Source organism: Gigantopelta aegis, chromosome 4, assembly GCF_016097555.1.
Source record: "Gigantopelta aegis isolate Gae_Host chromosome 4, Gae_host_genome, whole genome shotgun sequence".
Taxonomy (NCBI): Eukaryota; Metazoa; Mollusca; class Gastropoda; order Neomphalida; family Peltospiridae; genus Gigantopelta; species Gigantopelta aegis.
This window is the reverse complement of record NC_054702.1, coordinates 73,411,143-73,423,458: the sequence shown is the minus strand read 5'-3', so window position 1 is coordinate 73,423,458 and position 12,316 is coordinate 73,411,143. Positions and strand designations below refer to the sequence as shown.

At 35.4% G+C, this 12,316-nt stretch overlaps 1 long non-coding RNA gene across 1 annotated transcript; it reads right to left on the bottom strand.

Moving 5' to 3' along the window:
* Positions 1-1,528: 1,528 nt before the first annotated feature.
* Positions 1,529-2,589, bottom strand: LOC121372454. The gene is made up of 2 exons (XR_005957932.1): positions 2,434-2,589; positions 1,529-2,206 (listed from the first exon to the last, which is right to left on the bottom strand). It is a non-coding gene; the product is annotated as an uncharacterized LOC121372454 (long non-coding RNA).
* Between the last annotated feature and the right edge of the window lie 9,727 nt (positions 2,590-12,316).

Genomic DNA, 12,316 nt, shown 5'->3' with positions numbered 1-12,316 from the left:
AAAATACATCGGCTATTGGGTGTCAAACTATGGTAAATGCAAAACAAATATGTTGATCAACATGAATATAAAAATTCAAGAGTCAAATAAAAACACAGTGTAAAGAACTGCAAAAAAATACAAATATCACAGATATATAAAATTAAAATGTAGAATAAAAGACAGTATCACGTAAAAACTGCAATAAAAGTTCTAGATGGAATCGAAATGAGTCACATTTCTATGTCCAAATAAATCTTTTCGAGTTGCTCAAAAATGCTTACACTCCACATGTTGTTTATTTACATGTGATCTTTGGTTTTTCATCAGTTATTTATCTGGCTGTTGTCCAGTAACCTACATGGCCATTGATCCTATTTTTCCACATTGTTCTTTTCGGTCACGATATTTAGAAAAATTCATATTATTCTCATCAAATAAAACATTTTTTTTTTTTTTTTTTTTTTTTTTTTAACGACGCACTCAACACATTTTATTTACGGTTATATGGCGTCAGACATATGGTTAAGGACCACACAGATTTTGAGAGCAAACCCGCTGTCGCCACTACATGGGCTACTCTTCCGATCAGCAGCAAGGGATCTTTTATTTGCGCTTCCCACAGGCAGGATAGCACAAACCATGGCCTTTGTTGAACCAGTTATGGATCACTGGTCGGTGCAAGTGGTTTACACCTACCCACTGAGCCTTGCGGAGCACTCACTCAGGGTTTGGAGTTCGTATCTGGATTAAAAATCCCATGCCTCGACTGGGATCCAAACCCAGTACCTACCAGCCTGTAGACCGATGGCCTAACCACGACGCCACCGAGGCCGGTATATTATTCTCATCACTTCAAAATCTCAAGAGTGTCTGTGATTCATGTATTTATGTATCATACTCCTGTATATGTAATGAAAGAAAAATATTCTGCAAAATAGCTGCATGACTTTTGGCTTTAAACTCATAATTGCATTGACCATTTCCAAGTACAGTAACTGTCAGAAGCAACTTGTCACTGGAGTACTATATGATAAATGTTGATAGCTTGTACACATATTAATTTCTGAAACTGTCAATCCTCAACATAACAAAAGATCTACGATATAGCCACATGTACCCACAGTTATTTAAGTTTGCGGATGATTTTTTTGTTTTGTTCATACCCAGATGAACGTAAAAGAAATAACAAACAATACTTATAATTAAATTTGAATCAAAAGTAAAGTTTGTTTTATTTAACGACGCCACTAGAGCACATTGATTTTTTTTATCTTATCATCGGCTATTGGACGTCAAAAAATTTCAATCATACATGCTAATAATAACACTAAAACGTCATACTTTATTTTGAATTATTTTTTATTAATAAACAATAACGCTCATTAAGACAACTTGCCCATATAAAATGACGTCATCACATATGACGTCCCCTGACGACATAATTTTTACATTAATCGAAAACAGTAGCAGTAACAGAAATTTAATTATAGACATATCAGCTGTCACGGGTCGGTATCCCAAAAGAAACAAGATGACAACTCAGGAATCATTCATACACATTTATTTACATAACACTTCCCTCCCAACCAATACATATTGCACTTTCACGCATGTAACACATATCACATGTAAATTAAACTATGAATCACTATTAAATAGAGTAAAAATCTTTTAACCACAAAATAATACTAAAATGTCTGTCTTCCACTATTCATCACATTTCACAATTCATCATCATAAGTCACCCTCATCGTCATCCTTGTCATGATCATTCACTGATCATCTTCACCATTTCCCATTATCATTATTATCATTCACTAGAATCATCACACCTCATAATGATCATTCACTGATCACCGTTGTCGTTTACTATTAATACCCCTGTCGTTCACCAGAATCACTAACCCCCTCGTCACGGTCATTCACTGATCATCTCAGTTCACCATAATCATTGGTACCCTCATCACGATCCTTCACTGATCATCTCCTCCATTCACCAGTATTACCACCATCATTCACCCGAATCATCAACACTCTTTGTCAGGATCATTCACAGATCACCTTCGTCGTTCGCCAAAATCATTGACACCGTCGTCACGATCATTCACTGATCATCTTCTCTGTTCACCATTATCACCACCGCCATTCACCAGACTCACTCTTCGCCAACTCCCAGAATACATCATCTACGTTCGTCATCACCAGGACCCAATACACAAATACACTGAAATACAATATACCCTAATCAAAACCATGTAATATTTATATTACCATATCAGATGTTAGACAATTTTCTCTTAATATAATGTCCGCACTTCACAAGTGTCTTAAATATTACATAAATCAGATTTACTTAAGACTTTTGTTTTGCAATGACGTTACATACAACTACTAACACATATACACAATAGTATACCACAGTTATACAACAAACAAACAAAATCTACTTACGGTTGTCATCAACCCAGAGTTATACAGAATAAAATATTTCACAATATCTTAACACACAGTTTCTCTCTCAAGAACGTTATGTGACTGCCCACAACTCATTACATCTCCCAACTATATCCCCACTATGCATGCTTCACTCACAAACAAAAGTGTTCACCAATGTAAGCCCAAGCCCAAGTTCTTTACAAACACCTCTGCTAGTGATTACAGTATAAAATATAATTTGCCGTAGCAAGCTATGACACACAGTTCAACAATATATTCTCAATTACCCAAGTATTTACAATAAATGTTCTAAAATATAATATGGTTCTTATATTAGTACCCTTGACTTGTGACATCAGCTTACATTCGCATGAGTATGGTGCTGTTACTTACCAACATAAATTAATGGCTTATTATTCAAAACATAGTAATACCATATAGCCTATTTTATCATTTTTATTCTCAAAACTCCAACAAGTTGAACAACTTATCACACAACAAAGAGATGATAAATTCCCATGTAAAAATAACCACGGTCCAATGCCATGGCCAAACATTCGTTGGTGAATAACAAAACCAAGTATTTTATATCTGATGTATAGCCTACTAGCATCATAAATGTAATGACACATGTAACACGTTCCATAGTAAACAATAATACAAAATCGCTAATTAGTTGGATATCATCTAGAACAAATCATAGTGTTTTACTAAGAATAAATGAAAAACTGTTAGTTTGACTTCAACCAACATGTAACCTGTAGTTTAAATTCAAGCTGGGTTCATTTCCATGCTTTCTTTGTTGGTGAGCAGTATTTCCCAGTCGTAACTGCTGCTTCGCCGTGGACTACTGCTGTGATGAAGGCCATGGAGAGTTGTACTGGGAAGTGCCCGTGGTTATTCATCCCTTTCAGGAGGATTCTTCCTAGAGCCATCCATTCTTCCATGCCATAGTTTGGTGTCAGGCATGGCACCCGTTGTGTATCTCCTTCCGCTGCCTTCTGGAGGAATGACGTCCAGAACGCAGTATACGCTTCTTTGGTCTTGCCCCTTCTCATCCACAAAGGTTACAGTCAGTGAAGTATCCACTATTGAACGATTTTTGAAGATGTTAACCATGTCCTCTTGAATAGTAGCCCGGTGTAATCGAACCTCACTTTTCACTTGCGCGTGCTGTAACCCCACCGTGGTGCAGGGGTGTAACATTCTCTTTGAGAATGGCCAATACAGCACAAAATAGAAATTGTGAGTAAAAGTCCGTATCTATCTGTGATATTTGTATTTTTGCACAGTTCTTTACACTGTTTTTATTTAAATCTTGAATTCTGATATTGATGTTGATCATCACTTTATTTGTTTGCATTGCCATAGTTTGACACCCAATAGCCGATATATTTTTCGTGCTGGGGTGTCGTTAAACATTCATTCATTCATTCGAACCTCACTTAATAGGGAATCATCAATGACGCTGGATACATCTAACAATGTAACATCTGCAGTGTTGGTGACAGGGACTATATCCATCGAAGGGACATCTGTGGTGCTGGTGGCAGGGACTACATCCATCGAGGGGACATGTGTTGTGTTGATGACAGGGTTTTTTGCAGTGACAGCCAGATAAAAGCGTAATTTCGACAACTTTGTGATTTCAGAGACCTGCTGAATTGTAAGACCCGGATCCATCGTAACACATTCAAAATCCATCAGGTCGAACTGATAGCCTGTTGCAGTACCGAGGCTCTTCGATAACCCATTAGGAAAGTAAATATTCCTCCCTTCTTGCACCAGGTCATCCTTGTTTTGATCTCACCTGCGTGAAGCATTTTTTCCAGTAGTCAAAAAGCATCAAGCCCAATGTTATCGATTTAGTCTGCTTCCTAGCATTGTTTGCCTGGGGATATTATGACTGAGTAGGCACAGTAGCTGATGATGATGATGTCGATGGTGTATCTTCTGTATGTGATGATTTAGCAAGTTTGATCCGAAATCTCTCCAGAATACTCAGTTTCTTGTCATTTGTCTTTCTCTTTGGGGTACTGGAGAATGCTCTCAGTGCTACTATGTCACCATATCTCGGAATATATTGTTTAAGCTCGGTGTCACTCATCATTGTAATACATGTTTCATCAATCTGTAAATAGAACCAAAAAAACATGCAATGCAACAGTACAATATTTTAAGGATATATGTAAAACAAATCCTCGACACCCACGACCCTCGACCCACAGGGGAAATTGTTTTCAAACTGATTTTGAAAAAAGAAAATTGCATCATCGCACCACTTTTTGCATATTCGGTATTTTAGGCCACCCTAGACAATTGTCAACTGCATAAGAATCTTAATCTCCTACACCTAAAGTTATTTCCACAGCATATAGGATAGAGGTAGTAGATTCATGAAATGACAGAAATTTAATAATATAGCATAAATGTATAGTTATTACAGGGGGATCTACTGCATTGTCAGAGTGTGTGCATTGGTATGGAATACCGGTGGGGACAATCAAAATGCTTATTGCGAATTGCTTATTCACATATCCCAGAAGAACTTTCCACAACGATACTTAACACTGATTAAATAAGCAATTTGCAATAAGTCAGTGTTTTTGGATAGTTTATTATTATACCATGAAACTATTCAACAACTACATAGAATTTCCCAATAAGTAATTCCCAATTGAACCACCGTGTATTCCATACATTGGTTTTGATCGTAAGTTTAGCTTTCGTTTCAGTCCAGGGTGCGGCCATTATTTGCCCAAACGTAAATTCAGCAGCTGTGTGGGTCGGGGGTTCGAGGTTGTTGTTTGTTGTTGGGGTTTTTTGGGTTTTTTGTTGTTGTTGTTGTTTTTTTGTGTTTTTTTTTGTTTTTACAGATACCTATATTTTTACAATGTTAAACACATCATTCTGTGAGCATGATAGTGTAACTAAATTATATTTCCTTACATTCTTAATCAATTTTTAATTACATGATCAATATTTGTTTGATAACAAACCTTCTCCGAACGAATCTTCTCCAATATTTCTTCTTCGACTCCTCGATCTCTAAGAAATTCTTCCATCTTCTTTCTTGATCAGCAGTCATCAGCAGTCAACCTGGGTACTGCTGTACATACAGCGTGCTAACTGGCCTTTAAATTAATCTATATTGAAAAGATTCTAGTAAACTTTTTTCTTGAATATTCAAGATTTTTTCTTGAATATTCAAGGTTTTTTCTTGAATATTCAACTTTTTTCTTCTAGAATATTCAACTTTTTTTCTGGAATATTCAACATTTTTTTCTGGAATATTCAATTTGTTTTAAACAGCCTTGTCTGCTTGTTATAGAAATTTGACAAGGGTCAAGGTTAATAGACCAGTTTTTATTTGAATGTGGCGAAGCATTGTAATAATATACCTAATTTTGAATTCGAATGACATCAGTATTCCAATAACGTCACTTTGCATCTCTTTACAACAATAATCATAAACTGGGTACATGACGTTTCCGTTTTAAGAATGCTGGACAAATTCCAATGCAAATTTGCTATTGAAAATATTTTTGCTTGAAAATTACTAGTGCACCTGAATGTGTTTGAAAACAATCTTCTGATTAAAAAATTGTACCTTTTACGAAATATGGATTTCAAGTGAAATTACGGTAAGCTATGCTATATTCATTGTGTACGAGCCAAAACAATTCAATTTTCAATTCAATTCATGTATTTCCGTATATGAATTAAATACAGACAATAATAATATCAACATCAAGAAAAGAAAAAAACAACAACAAAAAACAACAACAATACATGTTATAATGGTTACAATATCCTAGCACAATTATAATTTGTATACTTGTAACAATATTTAACAAGTAATGATGTCAAGGAAACTGTCGTTGACCTTAGATATCAGATTCCGGTTTGTTCCGTTCCCGTCCGCGTTTTACCACCATCCAACATTATTGTCACTGAACGCAATCCAGAGTTGCAGCGCTTTGTACCGTTCTCCTGGTGAAAACAGGGTGGATTCATTCCAATATTGATTCACATTATGATTATGTTACCACAAATCAAGATTTAACATCAGCTCTGGAAAAAAGCGACCGAGATCTATGAAAAATAAGGCTAGTATCGTTATAGCTGTATATTCTGTTTATATAATCTATACGTTCTCCTGAAACTAGATCCATCAATTTTATTAGGAGCAACACGATTTTCCCTAAACTGCGTTCACCTAACGAGAAAAACACGAATACGATATTTACGGAAATATTATTCTACATTTTCCAGCTGCAATACGTGAAACAAAATAGATTACAATTAATTAACGTAAAAAAATCAACAATGTGGATGTAAAACAAATCCATTCTAGTAAACAAAAGTGAAACACCCTCCGGTAAACAGGAAAGAGTGCGACGTTTCTAACTGCGTTCAGGCGCATGCGTTTGCAAAAAGTATCGCAACACGCATGTGCGGTTCGTCATTTTTCATTTTTAAGGCCACTACATGAAAAAATATATGTTTCTTAACTATGCACAGTTGACGAACACTTAGTTTAATATTTTTTTAAAAGGAAAAATTCAATTTGTCAAGCATTCTGGTCCGGTCCGTGTTTTATCAACACACATCGCTAAAACTTGATGTCGATACTGATAGGCATTACGTTTATACCAGTGAATAGTTTGTAAAATATAATTTTTTTAATGAATTGATACATAATTAACACAATTTATACACTCAAAATTATTTACAATTATTATGAATGGATTATGAATATTATTCACTACAATAGAGGTACAAAAATGTAGCATACCTTTTGCAGATCGAATATAATAATTGAAAACAAATTCTAACAGGGATCTTTTAAAGCGGCAGTATCCGGAATATATTTATTATTTAAGCATATAGACGGGTTTATTGGTCAGTGACGTCAAAGTACTGTGCGCGGCCATGTTTAGAATCACGTGATCGGTCCGCCATTAAGGGAGTTAAACTCGCACAATAATAACATGTGAAGGCATTGCATCTGGGTGCATTTTCAGTATTTATTACCATTTTAGTATATTTTGTGAAAGCAAAACCAGTATGTCGAATAATACAACCTCATTTAAAGATAGTAGATTCATATCAACGTTGGTGGAAGTGTATTAATCATTAAAACTAGCATATAGGAAATGTTATGACTAATTTTCGGGGTAATTTAGTGTTGTATATTGTGGATGATTTATTTTGTTTTTCCAACAAACAAAAGATAATAATTTTTAAAAATATATATTATAATTATAAAATAATAACAAATAAATAAATAAATAATTTTATTTATTTATTTATTTTTATTATTATTATTATTATTTAGTTATTTAGTTATTAATAATAATAATAAAAATAATAATAATAAAAAATAATTATTTAAAAATTAGACGAAATAGATCTGTGTGATTTTTTGTGTGGCATGCATGCGTGTTACATCAGTAAATTATTTATTTATCATTTTATCGAACACATTTAACATTATAATAACTCGTATGTATATAAAAAATAAAAAATAAAAATAATTAAGATAAATATTTGGCAGTGTTAACTACGCCCCACTTCAACCACATGTGACCACATGTGACCACATCTGGAATATCCCAGAGCTAATGACAGTAACAGCTAAACGTTGACATCTATTCTAGATCTCAGGTCAGTCTTTTTTTTTAAATGGTACACCACGTTTTCTACAAATGTACATAATTGAAATACTTTTCTATATTTTAGGGTGTATTCAGTAAAGTTTCACTTAATAACCATCAAAGTTATTTACACTTGCGAGTGTTTAATTTATTCGCTATGCTTTTGTATTGGCGTATATAGGTGCTTTATTATTTATGTTTTTAATCATTCACAGATTTCCACCGATATTTATATGAATATACAATCTTTAAATAAGATTGAATTATCCGTGAGACTGCTTTTGCTTTTGCAAAACTTTCCAAAAAAGCCATAAAGACTGAAATTGCACCCAGTTGCAATGCCGTCACATGTTATTGTTGCGTAAATTTCACTCCCTTAATGGCGGCTGTACGGTTACGCCATCTATCGGCAACGTCATAAACTGCTGGGCGACAATCGGAAAAACCCGTCTATAGAACAGAAAATTACTTTTGGTGCATATATGACGCCGCACTCCGCATTGGTTTCACTACGCTGGCTTATCCAGGTCAAAAACAAAGCCAGTCTTTCGAAAGTGGAACACTTTTGACGTGCTCCTACCGATCTCGGTTTTCATTGGCTTTTTCACAAGTGTGGAATTCCCCAACAAGAGATCACGTGAGATTTCGCAATTTTTTAACTAATTTAACTATCATGATTGAGGGGTCGTCTTATATCGTAGATTTACGTAACATTTTTCAAGACTATATTTTATTTTTATTCATTACTTAGACTTAAAAAGGTGGGTTTTTTTTTTTAATGCGCGGTCAGTCTAGGAGCGATCCCCATCGGCGGGTATATAAAAGACCATAGTATGTGATATCCTGTCTGTGGGATGGTACATATAAACGATCCCTTGCTAAAAAAAAATTGTAGCGGGTTTCCAAGGTGCGTGTGCATGGATTTCAGCGGGGTTGGGGATGTAGACTGTGTTGAGCGAAGTTTATATGGGGCCATGGTCCCCAAGAAAATACATTTAAATTTTTGTTAAGCTTGGGCAATTAAGGGTTTCGACCTCCAATACCCCCCCCCCCCCCCCCCCCCCCCCCCCCGTACATGCACCCGATTCCTCTCTAAGATTATATGTCAAATGTTAGACATCCAACAGCAGATGGAAGGAAGGATAGAATATGTTTTGTTTTAACGACGCACTCAACACATTTTATTTACGATTGTATGGCATCGTCTGATTATTAAATCAATATGCTCTAACTTTGATGTCGTTAAACAACCCCCCACTAACTTTACCCTTTCCAAACGAAAGAATATTTATTTGAATTTGTCGATTTTAACACGAAAAATTAAGAAGTGAAAACGTTCATTGTCTACTTTAGTATTGTTTATTTAAAAAATATGTACATGATTAATGTGTTACTAGTATACAAACTAAACTTTGAAAGTTTTACTAACAGTTTATAAAATATTAATTCTGAAATAGGAAGGTACGACTGTCGATAAAACGTTGTCAAGATCAAACCGGTTTTAACGAAAGACCGTATCTTCAACCGAACGTTCTTCGTACAGCGCAAGATTTCTCTTTTAATTTTTTGAGACAAACCCTACTACAATTTGAAATCGGCAAAATCATAAAAATTAAATGCTTTGGCCTTGTTGATCTGGCACGTGTGAGGTCAAGTGACACGCACCGAATGTTAATTAATCTTTCTCCATTTTAAAGTAAAGTAAAGTTTGTTTTATTTAACGACGCCACTGGAGCACATTGATTTTTTATCTTATCATCGGCTATTGGACGTCAAACATATGGTCATTCTGACACTGTGTTTTAGAGGAACCCCGCTGTCGCCACATAGGCTACTATTTTTACGACAGGCAGCAAGGGATCTTTTATTTGCGCTTCTCACAGACAGGATAGTACAAACCATAGCCTTTGTTGAACCAGTTATGGATCACTGGTCGGTGCAAGTGGTTTACACCTACCCATTGAGCCTTGCGGAGCACTCACTCAGGGTTTGGAGTCGGTATCTGGATTAAAAATCCCATGCCTCGACTGGGATCCGAACCCAGTACCTACCAGCCTGTAGACCGATGGCCTGCCACGACGCCACCGAGGCCGGTTTCTCCATTTTAAGTCAATTTCTACGAGTCACGTTGACCCGCTATCGGTAATTTTAAGGAATAAACGAAAACGACTTAGTAAAATTAATGGTTTTAGGGGTTTGTAAAGTTTTGTATTTAGATACTTTGTTTTCTGAACTTTATTGTTTATGAAAATGTTCCAGAACTGAAGAGAAACTTTATAAATGAACGACATGCCGATGACAACAAATCGGATGTTGATTGCGCGAACCGTTCATGAGAAAACAAAATGAACGGAATTTGAAGCATAATGCAGTTAGGGACGTTGACGATAAATATTTAAAGTCCGAACAAAACTGTTAACAACTATGATAAATTACTCTCCTACATTTATTTTTTGTTAGACTTTACCCACATTTTGTCCAGACAGAAATCTTGGAAAATCCATTACAGTGACACAGATTCCACATACTGGATGATATCGGGCGGATTATGGGAGGTTTCCCAGTTGCACGGAAACCCCTCCCCCGGCTAAAAAACCCCACCCCACCACGTAGATCTAAATTGATGTCCACGTAAAAAAAATAATTTCAAATTATAAACATCTACATATTGTTTCGGACGCCCCACTCCACCCCTCACCCCCTTACCTAAAGCATAATCCGCCCCTGAATAACTATATCACCTGTATCGACTTCATTGTGATCGCATAGAGCAAAAATCACGTAATTTTGTGCCGGCTACCATTTTGCCTTTTTCATAGAATACTCTCCAAGAGGGGTGAAAGGATATGGCTTAATCTAACAACGTCATAACGTGTTATGATATATCCTAAACCATTGAATTCCGTCCCCCGTCGAATTCCGTCCCATATCACTTCCGTACTCTTTCTAATCGCACTGCGCAAGCACAAACTTTAATACCACTGCATATGTATCAACTAATGGGCCGTCATAATAAAAGAAACTTTCCAATCTCGAACACAATGGTGCTGGTCGACAACCAATGCAGGCCCGTACCGAGGTCCGTCCGTGGATATGTAAAAAAAGAAAGAAAAAAAAGTAGTCCCACGATCTGACAAATTTACTTCCCAGAATGCAGGAAAATGTATCTCCTGCATTCTAGATTTAAAAACATTTCGGGGGGAGTGGGGAGGGGGGGGATGCCCCCGGACCCCCCTAACAAACCCATTATATTTACAAATCACACAAATTCTAGTATATTTATCTTACACCTTTAAAACACCCATCATTTCGATAGAAACTATTCTTTCGTCATCTTTATCCTCCGTCTCTCTTTTTCTGTCCCCCTATCATAAGTCTTAATTTTTTTATGCTCTTCCTCTTTTTTTTTTAAAAACGTGTTGTCCTTACTACATTAGACACCCACTTAAAACAGTTAAAAAACAACAACAACAACAACAAACCCATATGGATTGTTTATAAACCTTTCTTTATGCTCTTTTTTCCCCTTCCTCTCTGCCCCCCCCCCCCCCTCCAATGCAATTTCACCTATCATTCTTAACCCTCAGACCATTTAAAAATACGTATGTATGTATGTATGTATGTATATATATATGTATGTATATGTATGTATATGAATACCGTTGTGCGGTATATGACAAGAAATGTAATGAATATAACTCCCATACATATCATATATTGTTTATATACATAATATGAAATATAAAAACTTCACCTTACCGTTATACAGGTACAAATAATCATGTCATAATTTTATTATTGTTGTATATTGTAAGACGATGATTCAAGAAACCCAAACCTTGACATTGCCAGTGATCTGGGGTTAATAAAGGTTTAGAAAAAAAAGAGTATATATTTTGGAACAAGTCAACAAATAAAATCCACAGCAAAAACTTTGATATTTAATTTTGATTTGATTCCAATTATTCCAATGAAATTGCATCTAAGTCGACATAGGTGGCATGGCTTCAATCTAATATGTGGAATCTGTATAAAATCCACAGTAAAAACTGATATTTAATTTTGATTTGATTCCTATTATTCCAATGAAATTGCATTTAAGTCGATATAGGTGACATGGCTTCAATCTAATATGGAATCTGTATAAAATCCACAGCAAAAACTTTGATATTTAATTTTGATTTGATTCCTATTATTCCAATGAAATTGCATCTAAGTCGATATAGGTGACATGACTT